The sequence below is a fragment of the Ranitomeya variabilis genome, chromosome 1, assembly GCF_051348905.1.
Source record: "Ranitomeya variabilis isolate aRanVar5 chromosome 1, aRanVar5.hap1, whole genome shotgun sequence".
Classification (NCBI taxonomy): Eukaryota; Metazoa; Chordata; class Amphibia; order Anura; family Dendrobatidae; genus Ranitomeya; species Ranitomeya variabilis.
The window spans coordinates 819,076,411-819,095,205 of record NC_135232.1 but is presented as its reverse complement, the minus strand read 5'-3'; the positions used below and the strand labels follow the sequence as shown (position 1 = coordinate 819,095,205).

Here is an 18,795-nt window from a genome sequence, read left to right as displayed (position 1 = left end):
GCTGCAGCTATTTAAGGCTCGCATGGCCGCACGGCCATGCGCTAGTATCTTCTAAAGTTACATGCTTTGCGCCACTGTGGTCATATGCGTGAATGTGTTCAGGGACCCGGCTGAAATAAGCCCCTAGAATGCTGGCACCTCCGGCGAGGAGATTGTGTATGAGAGTATTCAGGGACCCGGCTGAAATAAGCCCCTAGAATGCTGGCACCTCCGGCGAGGAGTGTTGAGTGCATGCATGACCACTGACTGCTCTCTTCTGGGTAGTTAGCCTGTGTCTCTGTGAGAGTTAACAGGGCACAGAGCTTTGCTTTCTCGGCCGCTCTGTGAAGCTAACAGAGCTGGTTAATACCGCCATATTGTGCCGCCATTCACTTAGCGGCAGGATATTTCCTGCACGGTGGATCCCGGGTTGCGAACGCACCAATCACATCAATAAATATATTCGGTGCGTTCCGCAAACCCTAACAGTATCTTTTTTATTTTGATCACTGTGATAGGGCCTATCAAAATGAACCAATAGGAAAAATCTCCTATTGCGCCCACCATTTTGTTACCGGAAGAAGACGCCATGGGACAGAGCCAGAGGGACCGGGGGACACCAAAGGTACTGGTGGGGTTCAGAGGACACAATTTTTCTCTCCTCTGATGTTCTAGATCATATCAGAGGAGAGAGAAATAAATAGATCAGACTTTTTTTGCGGTCGCCGTTATTCCGTAGCCTAGACCCTGGAAATTTTCCAACGCTGGGCGGCGCTGTAACCTTATTTCTCAGCGCTGTTAAAAAGCAGCGCTGAGGAATAAGTACCCTTAACTGCCACCATTAAAAGGTGTATCGGCAGTCGTTAAGGGGTTAAGGTACCAATGACTATGGTCATATGTAGAAGACATAGGCGTACTTATTATTGTTGGTTATCAATTGTCCCCTATTGTTTTAGAGAATTTTAGAGAAATTTAAAGTTATGGTTAATAGTTTTTTTCTATGCTGTTTATACATAATTCTGAAAAACCAGACTCTACAATATTAAGCAGAGTCCACAGCTAATTAGCAATGTGACATTGCACCCGCTAATCATTCCATCATTTAAACCAATATTTCCTCCCTTCTGAGCTTCGCACTGTGCCTCAAAAGTAATTTTTGACATATTCAGTATCGGTGTACTCTTGAGAAATTGCACAACATATTGTACGTTCAATTTTTTCCTGTTACCTTTGTGAAAATACAAAAATTGGGGCTAAAGAACATTTTTGTGGGAAAAATGTTTGTTTTTTTTACTTTCACTGCTAAACGTTATAAAAAGTCTGGGAAGCAACTGTGGGTTCAAGGTTCTCACCACAGATCTAGATACATTCCTTGAGGGGGCTAGTATCCAAAATGGGATAACTTGTGGGGGATTTCCACTGTTTAGGCATAATAGGGGCTCTACAAACATGACATCCGCTCTCGATTCTAGCTATTTTGTGTTAAAAAACTCAAACGGTGCTCCTTTCCTTCTGAGCGATGCCATGTGCCCAAACAGTAGTTTTCCCCCACAAATGGGGTTTTGTGATGCTCAGGAGAAATTGCACAAAAATTTTGAGGTCCATTTTCTCCTGTTACCATTGTGAAAATAAAAAAAATGGGGTTAAAGTAAAATATTTGTGAAAAAGTAAAATGTTAATTTTTTCCTTCCACGTTGCATTAATTCCTGTGGAGCACCTGAAGGGTTAATAAACGTCTTCAATGTGGTTTTGAGGGGTGCAGTTTTTAGAATGGTGTCACTTTTGTATTTTCTGTCATATAGGCCCCTCAAAGTCACTTCAAATGTGATGTGGTCCTTAAAAAAATGGTTTTGTAAATTTTGTTGAAAAAATTAGAAATCTTTGATCAACTTTTTTAACCCTTCTAAATTCCTAAAAAGAAGAATATGTTTCAAAAACTGTCCTAGACTTGTGTTAAATTTTATTTATTATCTATTTTGTGTGATATAACTTTCTGGTTTAAGGGCATAAGAATTAAAAGTTTGAAAATTGTGAACTTTTCAAACATTTTGCCAACTTTGCTATATTTTTTACAAATAAACAGGTCATATCGAACACATTTTACCACTATCATGAAGTACAATGTGTCACAAAAAATAATCTCAGAATCATTGGGATATGGTGAATAATTCCAGAGTTATTATCTCATAAAGTGACACTGGTCAGATTTAAAAAATTAGGGTTGGTCATTAACGTACAAAATGGCTCGGTCCTTATGAGGTTAAAGTGACTGTCAGCATAGAATGAATGTTCAAAATAGGTTCCACTACTCGGTGCTTCACGGCAGGACCAATCATTTAAATACACCTGCTTGTTTTCCTTAAATCTCCATCCCCCTTCTTTGATTGAGAGTTCTGGCTTCATAGGGCCAGAAAAGGGTTGAGATAGATGGACACCAAGCAGGTGGGAATGTGTATATAAATGATTGGCCCTGCCATGAAGCACCAAGTGCCTATATTTGGTTTGAACAGTCATTCTGTGGTGCAGAATCCCTTTAACAATTTAAAGGGATTATCTTTCAGTGTAAATGCCCCTTAAGGGGGTTGTCCTCACCATCCCTGCATCCAATTCACTGACCCGTCCTTTGAATGCAATTGGCATCCGGAGTTAGTAGCAGAGCAGCCACAACTCTCACTTTCTCCGGATGTCTGATTTGTCCGAAAGAGTGGACTGTGAAACAGCTGGGATCTTGCAATACAAAACGCTGAAGTGGTGCTTTGCGGAATATAAATATTATGTACAGATTTAGAGTGTGTCCACTAGATGGTGCTGTAAACCATAAAACATGGTGTGGTGCAGGCGTGTCTCAGTAATATGCTTGTTCCTGTATGTCCTATATACTTGTTTTGCTTTTCAGCAAAGACATTAAGACATTGAAGTTATCATCCTGTATGAACCCCACTATAGTATACTAACGAGTATATAATAAAACAAAAATCTCCATTTAGTGTGTGAAGAGTAGCATTGACTATACAGTAACATTTGTAAATTGTTGATTTGATATCAGAGGCTTCTTCGTTTATCTTGTAACCTTTCCTGATACATTTAATCTCCCATGTAACACAGACTGTTGCTAGAGACAACTGGACAAATAGAGAAAACTTACCAGAGCAGGCTTTCCGACACCTTCTAAATGGACTCTGGTATTTAGTGTGTTTGTATATAGTCATGGTGATGCAATATTTAGAGGGGAGGTCTTATTACACAACCATGTTTGGAGTGTCATGTTACATTCTGTATCTCCAGAGTTTGCGCACAAATTCCTGTTGCCTGGCGTCTAGCTATAGATTGGAAGTACTAGATTGTAGAGAAGATCTGCACTCTAAAGGTACCGTCACACTAAGCGATATCGCCAGCAATCCGTGACGTTGCAGCGACCTGGATGGCGATATCGCTGTATTTGACACGCAGCAGCGATCTGGATCCCGCTGTGAAATTGCTGGTCGCTGCTAGAAGGTCTGCACATTATTTGGTCGCTAGGTCGCCGTGTATCGCCGTGTTTGACAGCAAAAGCGACGATACCAGCGATATTTTACACTGGTAACCAGGGTAAACATCGGGTTACTAAGCGCAGGGCCGCGCTTAGTTACCCGATGTTTACCCTGGTTACCAGCGTAAAAGTTAAAAAAACAAACAGTACATACTCACCTGCGCGTCCCCCAGCCTCTGCTTCCTGACACTAAAGCGCCGGCCCTAAACTGAAAGTGAAAGCAACAGCGGTGACGTCACCGCTCTGCTGTTAGGGCCGGAGCTCAGTCAGCGTCAGGATGCAGAGGCTGGGGGACGCGCAGGTGAGCATGTACTGTTTGTTTTTTTAACTTTTACGCTGGTAACCAGGGTAAACATCGGGTTACTAAGCGCGGCCCTGCGCTTAGCAACCCGATGTTTACCCTGGTTACCCGGGGACCTCGGCATCGCTGGTCGCTGGAGAGCGGTCTGTGTGACAGCTCTCCAGCGACCACACAGCGACGCTGCAGCGATCGGCATTGCTGTCGCTATCGCTGCAGCGTCGCTTAGTGTGACGGTACCTTAAGGCCACAGGTACACGTTCAGTATTTGGTGAGTTTTTTACCTCAGTATTTTACCTTAGTATCTGTAAGCAACAACCAGGAGTGGAGCAGTCATAGGAAAAGTATAATAGAAACACTTCACCACTTGTGTATTTATCACCCACTCCTGGTGCTTACAAATACTGAGGTAAAAACTCACCAAATACACAATGTGTGAACATTGAGTTTTTGCTGAATTTAGCGCTGCATATTTTCACTGTCAAAAATGCAGAATCTTACAATTCCAGAAAAGCGGATGGGATTTCTAGAGATCTCATGCCCACTGTGCTTCTTTTTTACTCAATGTAAACTGAGCTGCGATGCATGTTTCAAATCAGCAACATGTCAATTTCTCTTAGGCCGGAGTCACTCTAGCACATAATACAGACGAGTGCTATGAGAGAAAACATCACATAGCAGTTGGACCAATGCTAATCTATGGGGAAGTTCACATCACCTTTTTTTTTCTCAGGCATATTCTACGTGCAAGTGAAATCGCAGCATGCTGTGATTTTACGTGTATATCGGCCGAGTCTCGCCAATGCAAGTCTATGGGTGCGAGAAAGACACGCACAGAACTCGCAGCATGTGAGTGCTCTCCATTTTTTACGCACCGGTGTCCTTTGAAAAGCCGGTAATTCATGTGCGGTGTACAGTAAAATCACACTGACAGGTTAGAAAAGATAGAATAGAAATATAGACATAGAATATATATACAGTTAGGTCCATATACACTCACTGGCCACTTTATTAGGTACACCTGTCCAACTTCTTGTTAACACTTAATTTCTAATCAGCCAATCACATGGCGGCAACTCAGTGCATTTAGGCATGTAGACATGGTCAAGACAATCTCCTGCAGTTCAAACCGAGCATCAGTATGGGGAAGAAAGGTGATTTGAGTGCCTTTGAACGTGGCATGGTTGTTGGTGCCAGAAGGGCTGGTCTGAGTATTTCAGAAACTGCTGATCTACTGGGATTTTCACGCACAACCATCTCTAGGGTTTACAGAGAATGGTCCGAAAAAGAAAAAAAATCCAGTGAGCGGCAGTTCTGTGGGCGGAAATGCCTTGTTGATGCCAGAGGTCAGAGGAGAATGGGCAGACTGGTTCGAGCTGATAGAAAGGCAACAGTGACTCAAATCGCCACCCGTTACAACCAAGGTAGGCCTAAGAGCATCTCTGAACGCACAGTGCGTCGAACTTTGAGGCAGATGGGCTACAGCAGCAGAAGACCACACCGGGTACCACTCCTTTCAGCTAAGAACAGGAAACTGAGGCTACAATTTGTACAAGCTCATCGAAATTGGACAGTAGAAGATTGGAAAAACGTTGCTTGGTCTGATGAGTCTCGATTTCTGCTGCGACATTCGGATGGTAGGGTCAGAATTTGGCGTAAACAACATGAAAGCATGGATCCATCCTGCCTTGTATGGAGCATCTTTGGGATGTGCAGCCGACAAATCTGCGGCAACTGTGTGATGCCATCATGTCAATATGGACCAAAATCTCTGAGGAATGCTTCCAGCACCTTGTTGAATCTATGCCACGAAGAATTGAGGCAGTTCTGAAGGCAAAAGGGGGTCCAACCCGTTACTAGCATGGTGTACCTAATAAAGTGGCCGGTGAGTGTATATTTGGACAGAGACAACATTTTTCTAATTTTGGTTATAGACATTACCACAATGAATTTTAAGCAAAACAATTCAGATGCAGTTGAAGTTCAGACTTTCAGCTTTCATTTGAGGGTATCCACATTAAAATTGGATGAAGGGTTTAGGAGTTTCAGCTCCTTAACATGTGCCACCCTGTTTTTAAAGGGATCAAAAGTAATTGGACAGATTCAATAATTTTAAATAAAATGTTCATTTTTAGTACTTAGTTGAAAACCCTTTGTTGGCTATGACTGCCTGAAGTCTTGAACTCATGGACATCACCAGACGCTGTGTTTCCTCCTTTTTGATGCTCTGCCAGGCCTTCACTGCAGTGGTTTTCAGTTGCTGTTTGTTTATGGGCCTTTCTGTCTGAAGTTTAGTCTATAACAAGTGAAATCCATGCTCAATTGGGTTCAGATCAGGTGACTGACTTGGCCATTCAAGAATATTCCACTTCTTTGCTTTAATAAACTCCTGAGTTGCGTTGGCTTTATGTTTTGGGTCATTGTCCATCTGTAGTATGAAAAGACAACCAACCAATTTGGCTGCATTTGGCTGGATCTGAGCACACAGTATGGCTCTGAATACCTCAGAATTCATTTGGCTGCTTCTGTCCTGTGTCACATCATCAATAAACACTAGTGACCCAGTGCCACTGGCAGCCATGCATGCCCAAGCCATCACACTGCCTCCGCCGTGTTTTGCCGATGATGTGGTATGCTTTGGATCATGAGCTGTACCACGCCTTCACCATACTTTTCTCTTTCCATCATTCTGGTAGAGGTTGATCTTGGTTTCATCTGTCCAAAGAATGTTCTTCCAGAACTGTGCTGGCTTTTTTAGATGTTTTTTAGCATAGTCCAGTCTAGCCTTTTTATTCTTGATGCTTATGAGTGGCTTGCACCGTGCAGTGAACCCTCTGTATTTACTTTCATGCAGTCTTCTCTTTATGGTAGATTTGGATATTGATACGCCTACCTCCTGGAGAGTGTTGTTCACTTGGTTGGCTGTTGTGAAGGGGTTTCTCTTCACCATGGAGATTATTCTGCGATCATCCACCACTGTTGTCTTCCGTGGGCGCCCAGGTCTTTTTGCATTGATGCGTTCACCAGTGCACCAGTGCTTTCTTTCTTTCTCAGGATGTACCAAACTGTAGATTTTGCCACTCCTAATATTGTAGCAATTTCTCAGATTTTTTTTCTGTTTTCGCAGCTTAAGGATGGCTTGTTTCACCTGAATGGAGAGTTCCTTTGACCGCATGTTTACTTCACAGCAAAACCTTCCAAATGCAAGCACCACACCTCACATCAACTCCAGGCCTTTTATCTGCTTAATTGAGAATGACATAACGAAGGGATTGCCAACACCTGTTCATGAAATAGCCTTGGAGTCAATTGTCCAATTACTTTTGGTCCCTTTAAAAACAGGGTGGCACATGTTAAGGAGCTGAAACTCCTAAAACCTTCATCCAACTTTAATGTGGATACCCTCAAATGAAAGCTGAAAGTCAGAACTTCAACTGCATCTGAATTGTTTTGCTTAAAATTCATTGTGGTAATGTCTATAACCAAAATTAGAAAAATGTTGTCTCTGTCCAAATATATATGGACCTAACTGTACATATATATATATATATATATATATATATATATACACACATGTCAGTAATACACACATATATATGGATTTATGTTGCACAGAAAGATAGATTGAAGAAAAGCCGGTAATTAATTTGCCAGCTTCTGTAAAATCACTGCAGGAGCCGACAGGATGTACAGTAAATACAAATAGAATAGGTAGATATATAGATTTCAGTGACAAATGCAATTAGTACAGTGTGTGTGCAAATTACTGGATATGTATTTAATTAATAAAAGATTATTTTACGGGAAAAAGGGCATAAGCTCCCGTGCAATTTTCGCAACCAGCAAAGGGAAAACCAGCGACTGGGGCAGATATTTATAGCCTGGGAAGGGGGTATTGGAGCTTCCCAGGCTATTAATATCAGCTCACAGCTATATACTTAGCCTTTACAGGCTATTAAAATAGGGAAGCCCCCCAAAAAATGACATGGGGTCCCCCTAGAATTAATAACCAGCAAAGGCTATGCAGACAGCTGCGGGCTGATTTTAATAGCCTAGGAAGGGGCCAAAGATATTGCCCCCAGCTAAAAACATCAGCACTCAGCCACCCTAAAAAAGGCGCATCTCTAAGATGCGCCAATTCTGGCACTTAGCCTCGCTTTTCCCACTTGCCCTGTAGCGGTGGCAAGTGGGGTAATAGTTGTGAGGGTTGATGTCACCTTTGTGACATCAAGCCCTGAGGATAGTAATAGCGAGGCATCAATAAGATGCCCATTACTAACCTCAGTCAAATTTTTAAGAAAACACAGACACCCAGTAAAAAATCCTTCAATTGAAATAAAGACAGACTTCTTTATTGTTCCAAATTAAACCATACTTACTGCCACACCTAATTCCCCGATATCCTGGGAAGGGCGTAATACCCATAGAGCTTCCTAGGCTATAAATATCAGCTCACAGCTGTATAATTAGTCTTTACTGGCTATTAAAATGGGGACCTCAAAAAAAGACATGTGGTCCCCCCAGGCTAAAAACATCAGCTCTCAGCTGCCCCAGAAAAGGCGCATCTGTAAGATGCGCCAATTCTGGCACTTAACCTTCCTCTTTCCACTTGCCCTGTAGCGGTGGCAAGTGGGGTGAAAGTTGGAGGGGTTGATGTCACCTTTGTATTGTCAGGTGATATCAAGCCCTGAGGTTAGTAATGGAGAGGCATCAAATTCGTTCAACATGTGTAAGCCTTGGACTTGTCAAAGGACTCACAGAAATTGCTTCTTCCACTTACACCACTGCTGCAGCAAATGTTTTGACGTTGACGAATTGAAATGCAGAGGTTGAAAGTCTAGAGCTGTGATGCGAACTGTGTGCTTCACTGCTGCCTTGGGGAAAGGCTCTCTGAAGGTTGTGTAAAAGCGTGTTTCGATACTCCAGCATTCGCAGGTCCCTTTCCAGGACAGGAAGCATCTGGCAAACTTTGGTTTTATAACGTGGATCTAACAGTGGCAACCCAGTAGTCAGCAGTATTCCTAATCATAACTACACGGGGATCATGTTGCAGATAGTGCAGCAAGAAGGCACTCATATGTTGGGCTCTACCATGAGGTCCAAGCACATGCTGTGTTGGTGGCTGAGTAACAATGAGGCTTGTTTCCTCTGTCCCCTCCCACCAACCACGAACAACAGAGAGGGGAGGATTATCCACTTCATCTGACAGTTGCCCGCCCGCTGGCTCTTCCTCTACTTGTTCCTCAGATCTTGCAAATTCGATAGCAGTTTGTCTGTTATCACTAGTCGACCTCGATTGCAGTAATCCACCCTCCCTTGGCACCCGTCTGTATAATGACAGTCTGGAACTTAGAGACAATGTTATCCCTTCCGCATCCTCCTCTGCTTCATAGATGAGAGGAATAGTGATGCTGGTGATGGAATAGTGATGCTGATGATGGCGTAGTCAGTGCTAACCATCTTAGCAGCCATTTCAAAACTGTGCAGAAAGGTGCAGAGGTCCTTAATCTGTGCCCACTCTGTAAATGTGATATGCATCACGTCTGTGCTGCGTTGTCCCAGGGTATACGCCATGACATACTGTGCTGCATCAGGGCTCGTTGCTGCTGCAACATGTGCAGAGTTGAATTCCACCGTGTCGGCATATCGCATATCAACCTGTTAACTGGCATGGACAAAGACCTCTGTATCGATGCAAATCGATGACCTGAGAGGTGCGAATGGCGGAAATGAGCACAGTTTACATGCTTTCTGGAGAAGCTCACCCAGGCCACAATAGTAGAAAAAAACGATGTACCACCAGGTTTAGGAGGTGAGCTATGTAAGGCACGTGTGTGAGATTCCCTCACCATAGGACAGCCACCAGGTTTGCACCATTATTGGACACAGCCTTCCCTGGATGCAGGTTCAGCTGAGACAGCCATTGATCAAACAGCCTGGAGACCTGTCCACAGCTCTTTAGCTGTATGACTGCGATCTCCAAGGCATATCTATTTTAATACTGCCTGATTGCGGTGAGCCCTGACTGCGCAGTACGGAGGTGGAGGGGATTCGCTCTGCACTGGTGGAACGTGAGTCTTATTAAAGCAGAGGTTGAGGGTACAGGTGGAGGCCCTAGAGGAGATAGAGAAGGAGGCAGAAGCAGTGGTGGAATTGTTAAATGTAAAGGTTTGTCCTGCAAGCTTTGGGGATTCCAAGACTTGTGAAGCAATGCCTGCCCCCACAGCCACCAGAGTCACTCAGTGCCCAGTCAGCAAGATATAATGCCCTTGACCATGTTTACTCATGCAAGTGTCTGTGGTGAAATGCACCCTGGCAGACAGATTTAGTCAAGGAACGGGTGATGTTTGCGACATGCTGGTGTGGCGCAGGCACAACTTTCTTAGAAAAGTAATGGCGACTGGGCAATTCTTACTGGGGGACTGTGACGGCCATCAGCTTTTGAAAGCCATCTGTATCTACCAGGTGGAAAGGTAGCATTTCCAAGGCCAACAGATTGGAGATGGTGGAGTTCAATCTCTTAGCTTTGCCATGCGTAGGAGGAAACAGTCTTTTACTTGACCACAACTGTGGAACCGTGGGCTGGCTGCATTGCTGAGAGAAGGTTGAATATGGTGAACCAGACCAACTGCTGGACCGTTAGAGAGGTGCAGGCGGAGATGTTATGGTGGATTGAGAAAATTGTTGTGTGCTCATTATCTCAGATCGGTCAAAAACAGCAGACATGTCCGCTTCCGTTACAGATGACGGCAGGCTCTCAGCGTGACGGGAGCGGGTAAATAACCCGAGGATCTGTGGTCAAAGACCTGCGTCTCAATAGTTGACACGGTAACAGAGTAGGAGGAAGAAGCAGCAGATGCGATTGATGGGGCGGCTGAAGGTTGTTGAGGTGCTCTGGTCCACATTTTTGCACAGTGGGATTCCCACAGTAATGCATGTTGATTGTGCATGTGAAGGTTCATACATGTAGTAGTCAAATTATTGCACTTTTAACCGCAAGTTTTTTTTTGCAAAGTTGGCAGATTACGTGAGTTGTCTCATCCTTTGCAATGTAAAAAAAAGCCCAGGCTAGGCGTCCCTTGCCACCCCTGTGAGCTGCAGACCCGTGGACACTGCTAGTCACAGCCAGTTATGGCTGAGGATGCATTGCTCATCGTGGTTGTATTACTACGTGTCTGCGATGAATGGTGCAGTGTAACCTACTCACCTTCCTACTCAGATGACCTACTCATCTGTGTGCCTCTATGTTCATGCCAATTGGGATCTAACACCTTATCATCACCCTCTGTATTATCATATTCCTCACCCTTGGAGTCACCCTCCTCCACTTCCTGCCCTGACAGCACAGTACAGTCTACGGGAGCCTCATATCTGAGTCTCATCAGGATCACCTCCCCGCAGGGGTTAATGTCTGATGACGAGGGTCAGGATGCTGTTTCGACCCTACTTCGTCTTGCCCCAGATCCAAGCTAAAAAAAATATTGGGCATCGGTGCAGATTTCCTCCTCTTGACCCTGTGAAGCTTTTGAGTACACTTCTGATGACCATGGCATAGAATGTGTGAACAGCTATTCAGACTCACCCACATGTGGTTCCGTACAGTCAGTTGTATGGTTGGAGAGTTGGGACGCGAGGGGAAGCAAGGGGAATTTGGGTGCCACCTCTGTGGACTGTAATGGGTGTGATGTTCAGGTGGAGGAATAGGAAGAGAGGTCACTTGAAGCTGCGCTTGCCATCCACTCAAGCACGTGCTCTTTCTGGGCCTCATGAACAAGGCATACTGCTGTGTATCTGCCAAAGAAAGATAGTGGAGTAGCCCATCCAGTAACAGAAGTTGTCAGATATATTCGCATAGGACGTGACGTTGTTGGCTCACTAGTGCTTTCACTAACCTTACCACTTACCCCACGTACACCTTGAACACCAAGCCTAATTCCCCTTCCACCACCGCCTCACTTTTTCCCAGGCATGTTGCTCAGATACTGTGATATCAAAAAATGAGATTTTAAACTCTGCACCACCTCTACAAACAGCTGAATTTCAGCGACCGTAAATTCCAAGGAGAAATATGGTGTGCTGTTTTACGTTAGTCACAGTGTGAGTGTGCATGAGACCGGTATGACGAAGATATGCTACAAACAATTTGAAAGTCAGATATTCCCTACTGTATGACGTTAGGAACACAAGAATTTTTTGGTGATCTCTGGATAAGGCCTCTATAACACACTAGATGCTGCAAACTATTTGAATGTCAGGTCCCCTACTGTATGACACTAGGAACAGAAGAATTTTTTGGTGGCCTCTCGATCAGGCCTCTATAACACACTAGATGTTGCAAACTATTTTAAAGTCAGGTCCCCTACTGTATGACACTAGGAACAGAAGAACTTTTTGTGACCTCTGGATCAGGCCTCTATTTCACACTAGATGCTGCAAAGTATTTTAAAGTCAGTTCCCCTACTGCATGACGTTAGGAACACAAACATTTTGGGTGGCCTCTGGTTCAGGCCTCTATAGCTTAATTTGAACCCAACAAAATGACAAATGTGATGCGACGGGCTGTCTAACTTTTTGCAACTGAAAAATTATATTTTTAATATGCCTTAGGTCTGCAGACAGTTTCATATCACCACAGCACTAAATGACAAGGCAGGATACAGCAGGCTGTTTAACATTTAGTTAGTGAAAAAATATTATTTAGAATGCTATACTTGTGCATGGAGCACAATAGAAGCAATGCACAACACACTTGTAGGACATGTGCCCTGCTGGCTTTCTCTGTGGACCGCAGTAATGGCCAAAAAAACAAATGCTGGAAGGTAAATTTAGCAGCCACACTGGACACTAGGTAGCTACACTATCTGACTGATATACAACCGCCTAGCAAAGTAGCTACAATCTTGCTGTTAACAGTGGCAGCGTCAGGAGCAGCCTCTCTGCGCTGTTACAGGGTCAAAATGGCGCTAAAACAAGATGTCCACTCTTTATATGGAACGGGGCATCTGATTTCAGCAGCCAATGACACAAGCCGTGGAATCAGGACATTGTGGATGTTTCCTGCGCCCTGATTGGCTAGCTGCAATGTGCACACATAAAGTTAGGGAAAAAATAACTGTTTACAAGAACACAGAGCTCTGCAAATCCCCTCCTCTCATCAAACACGTGCCAAACATTCATGATACACCGCCATTATCGTTGCTAAAGTTCTGAAAGTACTTTTGTGGCAATGCAAATATTTTCCTGCACTTTTTACTGAATGATACAGATTTTTTCCGATTTTAGAAAATTTTGCTAGATTCCAATCATGAATCCGAATGTGCCATATTTGTGCCGAATTTATGTTTGGCAATTTGCTCATTACTCCCCACCAGATTTAATACATTTTCACAATATGTCTTAGGCCTCTTTCACACTTCAATTTTCCTTTTTCCGTCACAATGCGTCGTTTTGTAAAAAAACGGATCCAGCAAATATTTCTGCTGGATCCGTTTTTTTCTCACAGACTTGTATTAGCGACAGATTGTGACGGATGGCCTTCCGTTTCATCCGTCGTGCACTGGATCCGTCGTAAAATTGCTGTCCGTCAGGCGGACACAACGAACAGAGGAACATTTTTTCTGTACGTCGGAAAATCGCTCAGCGACGGATCCTGCGCTGTCCATCCTTGGCTAAACTAGAAGCCTATGGATGCAGGATTCGTCACTGACTTTCAAAAGCAGGAATCTAGCGACGGATGCCGTATTTTGAAACTGAGCATGCACGGAAGAATTTCCCGTTAGGGAAATTCTCTCTCGCTCTCTCTCTTTTTACTATTGATCCTGCCTATGCAGCATCAATAGTAAAAATATATAATGTTAAAAATAATTTAAAAAAATAAAAAATTGTGATATTCTTACCTTCCGGCGTCCACCGCAGCCTTACCGATGCTCGCGATGCTGCTGGCAGCTCCCGTTCCCAGTAATGCTGTGACGGCCACTCCTTCCACTCATTCTTGCCCGCTGCGGCACGCTCCTCCTGCAGGCACGCTGCCTCTCCTTCATTCTCTGCTCTCTGGTTCTCGTCGGGTGTGCGTGTGCACCGCCCACTCCAGCACTTCCTCTTTCTGATTTGCAGGCGCTCTGTATCTCCTCTCTGTGATCCTGGAGGACCGTGACCCGGAAGTCCTCCAGCACTCCATGTATATAAGGTGATTCCTTCCTCTGTTCCCTGCCTGTCTGTCATTTGTGCTTCTGTGACTCAGGTCCACCATTGTCTTTGCACTGCCTGTTCTGAGTCTCCGCTCTGTCCAGCCAGTTCAGCTTCTCTGCCTTTCCCAGGCTTCCTTGTCTCCTCTGTTATGATCCTTAGTGGTTGAGGATCACAAATTACCCCAGCAAGGTGACTAAACATAGGACAAGCTCTAGGGAGGTGGAAAACTGGACTGACCGCAAAACTGAACCTATCCAACCACACTAGAGGCAGCCGGTGAACGTGTCTAAAATCCTAGACGTCTCGAGCCAGCCTGAGGAACTAACTACCCCTAGAGAGAAAGAAAGACCTCTCTTGCCTCCAGAGAAATAATCCCCAAAAGATATAGAAGCCCCCAACAGATAATAACGGTGAAGTAAGAGGAAGGCACATACACAGGGGTGAAAGCAGATTCAGCAAAAGAGGCCCACTAATTCTAGATAGCAGAAAATAGAAAAGGGGTCTATGCGGTCAGTAAAAAACCCTTACAAAATATCCACACTGAGATTTCAAGAACCCCCACACCAACTAACGGTGTGAGGGGAGAAACTCAGTCCCCTAGAGCAACCAGCAAGTAAGAAATCACATTTTAACAAGCTGGACAAAAAACATGATGAACGCTGATAATCAGAAACTGAACAAACAAAAACGAAGGTAGCAGAACTAGCTCGATTATTAAAGGGGTTGTCCACTACTTTTAATTAACTCCCCAATGTACCCCCCCGGGGCCCCTAATGAATTGTGCCATTACCTTCTGTTGACGTTTTCGCCTGTGAGCGGCGCTATTCCTCCTGCTGAGTCCGGGTCACATGACCCCCAGACTGCAGCCGCCGCTCATGTCCGCCAACGTCACGTCAATTTCCAGGCTCTGAAAATTGACGTGACGTCAGCAGCAGGCGTGACCAGCCCCCACAGTCAGCAGTCACTCAGCAAGAGTGACTGGGCTGTGGGCGGTGCTGGGGGCTGCCTGCAGGGCTGTCCTGGGGGCGGGCGGGGCTGTGTGTGCTCACTGCTCAGTGCTGGGATCATGATGTGTGGCTGGGCTGTGCTTCGGTCGCCGGGGGTCTGCCGGTGCTTGTGCCCGCCGGTGCATGTGCCCGCCGGCGCCGGTGCTTCTGCCCGCCGGCGCTGTGCGTCTGTGTGCCGGCGCTGTGCGTGTGTGTGCCAGCGCTGTGTGTGCCGGCGCTGTGTGTGCCGGCGCTGTGTGTGCCGGCGCTGTGCGTGTGTGTGCCGGCGCTGTGCGTGTGTGTGCCGACGCTGTGCGTGTGTGTGCCGGCGCTGTGCGTGCGTGTGTGTGTGCCGGCGCTGTGTGTGCGTGTGCCGGCGCTGTGTGTGCGTGTGCCGACGCTGTGCGTGTGTGCCGGCGCTGTGTGTGCGTGTGTGCCGGCGCTGTGTGCGCGTGTGCCGACGCTGTGCGTGTGTGTGTGTGTGTGTGCCGACGCTGTGCGTGTGTGTGTGTGTGTGCCGACACTGTGCGTGTGTGTGTGTGCCGGCGCTGTGCGTGTGTGTGCCGGTGCTGTGCGTGTGTGCCGACGCTGTGCGTGTGTGTGCCGACGCTGTGCGTGTGTGTGTGCCGATGCTGTGCGTGTGTGTGTGCCGACGCTGTGCGTGTGTGTGCCGACGCTGTGCGTGTGTGTGTGCCGGCGCTGTGCGTGTGTGTGCAGGCATCGTCCGATGGGACTACAAGTCCCATCGGGCTCTGCCTGCTACACTGACAGTGAGTGACACATTAGCCAATGATGGGACAGTAGTAGTCCCATCATCCGGCTAATGTGTTGAATGTAAAAAAAACAAAAAAACACAGTACATACATACATACATACATACAACACACCATGCGACGACATGCACCATGTGACGACATGCACCATGCGACGACATGCACCATGCGGCGACATGCACCATGCGACGACATGCGCCATGCGACGACATGCGACGACAAGCACCATGCGACGACAAGCACCATGCGACGACATGCACCATGCGGCGACATGCACCATACGACATGCACCATGCGACGACATGCACCATGCGACGACATGCACCATGTGCCGACATGCACCATGCGACGACATGCGCCATGCGACGCCATGCGCCATGCAACGACATGATACATGCACCATGCGACGACATATGCACCATGCGACGACATGCACCATGCAACGACATGTGACATACAGTACATACATACATACTACAGACATACAGTACATATAACATAGAGTACATACTCACCATCACTTGTCACTTTGTTCCCCGAAGCCATTGTCACCTGTAAAAAATATTAAAATAATAAACAAACAATATACTCCCTGTCCGCAGAAATCCAATTAAAACGAGTGTCCCATGACGATCTCCCGTGGAGAGCAGGAGCATCAGTTGATGCGACCACTCTCCAGGGGCTCCAGGAACACAATGATGGAAGGTATCCTTCCATCATGTATTCCTCACAAGGTATTCCTACGCCCCTGTGAGAAAATAGTCCCTAGTCTCACTATTGGCATTGCTGGGTGAGATATTTTCCCACGCAGCAATTGCCATAAAGTGAGACCAGTGAACTAGAGTAACCTCAGTGATGCACTGCAGGAGCCATTGTCTCCTGTCAGTGTGTCACTGAGGGTCCTATAGAGCAGTGACATCACCCGATGTCACTGTTCTATAGGGGAGATCGTCGTGGGACACTCGTTATTAATTGGACTATGGCGGAAAGGTAGTATATGGTTTATTATTTTACTTTTTTTTGCAGGCGCTGCAGTATGGTAAGTATGGTTAAATGAAGAATATTAAAATACTTTTTTCAAAATGTGTGTGTTTTATTAACCCTTTCTTACTATTGGATTAATAAAGGATAGGCGTCTTATTGACGCCTCTCCGTTATTAACCCGGCTTAATGTCACCTTACAATAGCAAGGTGACATTAACCCTTCATTACCCCATATCCCACCGCTACACGGGAGTGGGAAGAGAGGGGCTAAGTGCCGGAATTGGCGCATCTTACAGATGCGCCATTTCTGGGGCGGCTGCGGACTGGTATTTGTAGCTGGGGGGGGGGGCAATATCCATGGCCCCTCTCTAGGCTATGAATATCAGCCTGCAGCTGTCTGCGTAGCCTTTCTGGCAATAAAATATAGGGGAACCCCACGTCATTTTTTTTTTGGGGGGGGTCCCCCTATTTTTATAGCCAGTAAAGGCTACGCAGACAGCTGCGGGCTGGTATTCATAGCAGGATACAAATATTGGCCCCCGGCCGTGGGTTTTCCCCCTCTGGCGCAGAAAATTGCGCGGGAGCACACGCCGTCTTTTTCTTTTTTTTTTTTTAAAAAAAAATTACACTCATTAAGGCCTCTCACTGTTGCGTCGGTACGTGTCCGTCGCTATGCGTCGGGCCGACGTACCAACGCACGTTGTGAAATTTGTGCACGACGTGGGCAGCGGATGCAGTTTTTCAACGCATCCACTGCCCATTCTGAAGTGCGGGGAGAAGGGGGTGGAGTTTCTGTAGCGCATGCGCGTTAGAAAATAGCCGGCGCACCGGACAAAAAAAGTTCACTTTAAAGTTTTTTCGTACAGACGGTCTGCAAAAACACGACTGATCCATCGCTAATACAAGTCTATTGGTAAAACGCATCCTGTGACCACATTTGCATGATCCATTTTTTGCTTCTCTGCACTGTGAGCGCCTGCCGGCCGGAAAGCGAGCACAGCGGTGACGTCACCGCTCTGCTTTCCGGCCGCTGTGCTTACACAGTGCAGAGAAGCAGATCGCCGAGGGACAGACAGCGGAATGTAAGTATGTAGTGTTTGTTTTTTTTTACTTTTACGCTGGTAACCAGGGTAAACATCGGGTTACTAAGCGCGGCCCTGCGCTTAGTAACCCGATGTTTACCCTGGTTACCCGGGGACCGGCATCGTTGGTCGCTGGAGAGCGGTCTGTGTGACGGCTCCCCAGCGACCACACAGCGACTAAACAGCGACACACAGACAGCTCTCCAGCGACCAACGATCCCGAAGTCCCCTGGTAACCAGGGTAAACATCGGGTTACTAAGCGCAGGGCTGCGCTTAGTAACCCGATGTTTACCCTGGATTACCGTTGTAAATGTAAAAAAAAAACACTACATACTTACATTCCGTGTCTGTCCTCCGGCGCTGTGCTTTCCTCTGCACTGTCAGCGCCGGTCAGCCGGAAAGCAAAGCGGTGACGTCACCGCTGTGCTTTACGGCTGGCCGGCGCTCACAGCTAGTGCAGAGAAGCACAGCGCCAGAGGACAGACACGGAATGTAAGTATGTAGTGTTTTTTTTTTTTTTACGTTTATGCTGGTAACCAGGGTAAACATCTGGTTACTAAGTGCGGCCCTGCGCTTAGTAACCCGATATTTACCATGGTTACCAGTGAAGACATCGCTGGATCGGCGTCACACATGCCGATTCAGCGATGTCTGCAGGGAGTCCAGCGACAAAATAAAGTGCTGGACTTTCCTCAGCGACCAACGATCTCCCAGCAGGGGCCTGATCGTTGGTCGCTGTCACACAGAACGATTTCCTTAACGATATCGTTGCTACGTCACAAAAAGCAACGATATCGTTAACGATATCGTTGTGTGACGGTACCTTTAGGAAGAAGTGGCTTACATTTGGTAAATATTAAAAAAAATGCAGCAACACTCACTTCCAACAGATATAAGAGTTTGCTTAGAAGGCGGGGAGAGTGATGCGGCCACTGATTGACTACAGGGTACCATCAATGCGAAACATACAGACTG

At 46.1% G+C, this 18,795-nt stretch overlaps 1 protein-coding gene across 3 annotated transcripts in view; it reads right to left on the bottom strand.

The window, feature by feature from the left end:
- The window catches only part of LOC143785793 (flavin reductase (NADPH)-like), a 139,823-nt gene that overhangs the window by 62,143 nt on the left and 58,885 nt on the right, over nt 1-18,795 (bottom strand). The window contains exon 1 of one of the 3 annotated variants that reach the window (XM_077274936.1): nt 3,125-3,199. The exons of the other annotated variants lie outside the window; for them this stretch is intronic. The gene's annotated coding sequence lies outside the window, so the exon portion shown is untranslated. Of the gene's footprint in view, nt 1-3,124; nt 3,200-18,795 lie in introns of those variants that run through there. 3 annotated transcript variants of the gene reach the window in all.